The sequence below is a fragment of the Pinus tabuliformis genome, chromosome J (assembly GCF_031772625.1).
Source record: "Pinus tabuliformis cultivar Carrire ecotype Pingquan chromosome J, CPIR1, whole genome shotgun sequence".
NCBI lineage: Eukaryota > Viridiplantae > Streptophyta > Pinopsida > Pinales > Pinaceae > Pinus > Pinus tabuliformis.
The window spans coordinates 502,493,060-502,497,927 of NC_142295.1; positions in this window are offsets into that span (position 1 = coordinate 502,493,060).

Consider the following 4,868-nt stretch of genomic DNA (forward strand, 5'->3'; position numbering starts at 1 on the left):
AATGCTTATATTGGTTCTTTTGAAAAACATACCAGAGGCATAGGTTCCAAGATAATGTCCAAGATGGGCTATGAAGGAAAAGGATTGGGCAAACATGCACAAGTTATTGTTGAGCCAATAATGGTTGAGGAAAGGCCTATGTATTTGGGTGTTGGCTATGGACAGTCTTATGGAGAGAATTCCAAAGCTACCATGAAGGCTATTGAAACAGTTCCAAAAAGGAGTTTCATTGTAGGTCCTCTACCTCAGAAGTGTGAGGATTGTATTAAGGAGGAATGCAATAGCTCGAAACACCATTCACAGGATGCAGGTGTTCAGAAGCACATACTTGAACCAAAGGGTTGTGGAAACTCTGACAGCCTTGAAGAAAGTGATGGTGTTCCAAAGGGAGCCACTTCTTCATTTTCTTCACCTCCTCATGAAGGCAATAAAGGTGAAAGAGGTAGGTATAAATCTGGTTCTAAACACATTCCTTTTGATTTTGTAAAGCATGGAAAAAGAATTGCATGTTCCTTTTGTGGTTTGGATAACCATTATGTTTCTAGATGTTGGAAGAGGATGGCCACATATAGGAAACTTTTGAAGGAAAAGAAGCAAGCAGCCAAAGGTCCATAGGACAAGGCAAATCATGTTGTCAAAAGGATGCACATGTGTTGCACTTACTGCCATAAGCAAGGGCATCTTACTAAAAGGTGTTGGACTTTGAATCCAGCACTGCTTCCACCAAAGCTGAAGGAGAAGGTGGAAAAAGAAAATGGCAAGGATGGAAATAAAGATTCCATGATTGATGTGGTTTAGGATGATTCACATATTGATGTTGATGTGCAAACAAAGGAGGGACCTTTGAAATGGATTGGTAAGAAATGGTTAGAATTCTTATCCAATTAAGGTTGCATGTCTAGTGATGCATCTGTTTGCATTTCTTTTTGGAATAAATGCAAGTTGCAGGATCTTACCAAAATGGTAAATAGAAAGAAGTTGAGTAGGAAACTCACTTTATTGTTGCAACAGTATGTTCATTTCAGCTTCGAAAGTACAGTGTACTTAAGCAAAAGTTGATAGATGGAATTCATGCATGAGCATGAGATGCATGTAATGTTGGCTTGAAAAAAGTTAACCTGGTTTCTAAAATGGAGATAAGGATGAAGTGCTTCATCTTCTGAAAAAGAATCCTAAAGGTATTTTTCCTACATGCTTGACTTAAAGGGTCATTTGTTGCAAAGGCATGTTTTATTGGCTTGTTATCTAGTTAATCATTTGTATGCAGATACAAGACATGGAAGGGTTCACAAGATGTGAAATCTCTTTCTTTGTTGAAGCAGGAGTTAGCCCATGCAGTTGTTGTCTATATACCTGTTGTTGTTAATAGTTGTTGTTGGAAGCTTTTCAAACAGGTACAAATGAAAGTTTTGTGGAGCATATGTACTTCACATTTGTTTGAGCCACCTTAGATCAAGGATCAAGGCAAAGAAGTTCAAACTACCTTATGTAAACTTCACAACAGAAGTTCTGCATGAAATCAAGGAGAAAACAGTTCTTCTCGAGACAACCAACCCATCCAAGAAAGGAAGTAGTAAGAGATTTTGGTTCAGAGGAACTATGCAGAGGTAAGTGCAGGGAGGTTGAAAGAAGAGGGTGTTTTTACTCTCATTTATTGCTTATATCAGAATATCAGTCTTTTGGTGGACCAAAAGTTATTTTAGTGGGAAGGCATGATCTGAATTTGGATCCTTAAACTCTCTTAAAGCTACCTGAACTCTGTAATAACTCATACTGAAGTTTAAAGTCTTGTGGATGTCGAAGCTTATTAGAAATAACCTCTGAAAAATGACAATTTGTGGACAACACAGAGCCATGAGGACCTTTAGTCAAATCACGCTGACTGAGGCCCATGGAGACTACACAGTGGCACAAACTAGTAATTGGGAACCCCATATCAGAAAACGGAGGCCGTTTTTGATGCGCGATTAGCGCAAAGGGAAAAATCCCTAGAAATGGAATGGCCTTGAGCACTCGGTCACAAGGGAAGCCAAAGAAGAATGGGAAAAGTGCTGAAAATAGATGACGGGTCCCGCACTCCAAAACTGGTGGAATATCGGAGGCGTTTTGGGTGGTAAGCAGAATTGTCAGGAGAGCCAACGATTCCATACATTGTTTGACGCATGTCTGTGGATGAGAGAGAAAACTACTCTCATCATGGGCTAACGTCCAAGCAAGTCAACCGCTCAATAAGAGTGATAACCATTGGATCTGGAGGCCCCAGATCTAACGGCGGAGATTGCACTCAATGGGAGACTAGATTTGGAGGGAGAAATAAGCTTTGGCACATAAAGGTTTGAAGTCTGACATGGACGATGAGTTGGCAGAGGTTCGTGTTTCACAAACATTCTTGGAGTAAACGGAAATAATAGTCGTTTCAAAAAATCGAGTGTTTTCGGTGGACCTGACACTTATCCATTATGGAATAGGTGGCCACTTCCCTGTGAGGTGATGCAGTGACTGTAACAACTGAAAGAAGGGAGACAAACAGATGAAGAGAAAGAGGAGGGACAATAGAAGAGAGCAAAGGGAGGAACAACGAGACAGAGCTGAATACACAAAGAGTCCTTGGAGTTACTCAGAGGTCGAGTGAAAAGCCAGAAAGCTCAATTGACAATAGCATATTGTTGTTGGAGTTGCTTGGAGGTCGAGTGATTCTCAGAGGCATGCAAAGGCTGAGAGAAAGAGCTTAGAGAAGCCAGAGCCAAGAGCCAGAGTGAGCACTAGAAGCGAGAGCTGAGAGCCAGAACCAGAGCCAGAGTCAAAGAGCCAAAGCTAGAGTTAGAGCTAAGAGCTAGAGCAAGAGCCAAAGCTAGAGCCAAGAGCCAGAGCTAGAAAGCCGAAGAGCTCCAAGAGCCAAGGGATAAGATGGTGTTCTGAGCCCAATGTTCCTGTATAAAACATTGGAGTTAAGTGTATCACTTGTAAAAGAATTGAAGCCATAATCCCATAGAGCCTAATCGAGTTGATTAGAGCTCAAGGAGACGTAGCCCAAGATATCAGGGTGAACTCCATATTATATTGTTGTCTGATGTGTTTGTTTTTACTGCTACTTTAACTACTATTATATGCATTTATATATCAGTTTAAGTGCCTTCCCATATTAGCACAAACAATAGATTTTAAAGCAAATAATCAACGGAAAACAAATACAAGCACACAACCATATTTTCAATCATTTCTTATTTCCACATTAGTTAATCATTAATACTTGGGAAAATTTAAAGCTTTGGAAGTGGGAGAGGTTCTTTTAAGTTAGACAAGAAGTCTAAGAGCCCCATTTTCAGATTAGTGAAGGGTCACCCCACGCTTAGCTATAAATAAAACCTCATAGCTCATTGTATAGGCTTTTGGTTAGCCAAGCTTCGATAGGAGTATCTTAGAGAAATATTGGACACTATTATAATGAGCCTCAGCTTCTCCAGTGCGCAGAGCTAGTACATCTCTTTGGAGGAGTAGGCGATTGTGGCTGTAATGTTCCACTATTGGAACTAGGGGTTGGACATGGATGTATTGTATGACTAGAAATTACACTTAATATAACAGAGACAACACGTTTCATGCATATGTTGTATTGTATTCTATGCTATCTGGTTTACTCTAAATGATATATGTATTTGTTTTCTTACGCATGCATGTATGGACTATTTTGTATAAGTATGTACGAATCTTTCTTAAATGTGTTATTGGTTTAACCATCACTTTGGATTGCTCGCTAACTTGCTTTCCAACTTGTGATGCATCTTCGCTCCTGTGTTCCCTTCCAATCTACGTACTATTAGAGGTTTCCAAGGGGTGCACTCATCTCAACCCCTGTGTGTTAGAACCTCTCATGCACCTTCCTTGACCCACTGCAGCTATCACAACCTTGCTACCAATAGAGTTGTCTTACTTGCCTCTGTGAGAAATCGCGGTCAAGGCTTTACCATACGACCCATTGCTAGGACTCCTACACCAAATAGTCTGAGGTCTAATTGGGACTTCTTACCAGGGAGATCCACTTACATGTTGGCAGGTCTGACACCGTCAACAGTCGTGTACATTTAAAAGTAGATATTTAGTACTACTGTATGATAGCAATTTTATGAAGTTTCCATGAAAGTTTCATATGCAATAGCTGGGGCCATACATCTTCAAGGATATTACAGATGGAGGTGCAGTTCATCTCCCGAAGCTGAATGTGGAGCTATTTCCAGGAAGAATCAATGGGAGCTAGTTGAAGTCGTATAGGGGTTATCCCACCCCTACACAATGACCATATTGATGCGGGACAATCTTAGTACTTCAATCAGTTGCAAGGAAGTACATAACTATAAACTACGATGCCAGAATAATAGTTTGGCAAAGCAATTAGGTTGCACCATTATTAGAAGCAAGGCACAAAGTGGAGTTGTGAAGAAGGAGCTATGCTAGCATGGTGGGTCTCACGTAGCTTGGCCAGAAAGTAACTATTGGAAACACTATAGATGATGGGATGGTTATTTTTTTGTTGAATGGAGTTGGGGGAGAGAATTTAAGGAGCATATCTTTGGAAATATGCCGCTAAAAGAGAATTAATGATGGAGATCTAGAGGGAAATGATGGATTTGAATTAAAAAATGGCTATAAATACAACATCCCACTCCACATTTGAACACTTTTCTTCTAGAGAGATTTCCTTGAGCTTTTGCACCTTATTTTGCCTCGAGATGATTATTGCATGTCTAGATGGGATTGGAAAGAGATACAAAAGAAGTTTTTGTACGAAGGATTTGGGTTTGAAGAGGGTTTACTTGAGTGGTAGAAGGAAATATTATGGAAGAGAATAACTGCAACACCACCAATACCTA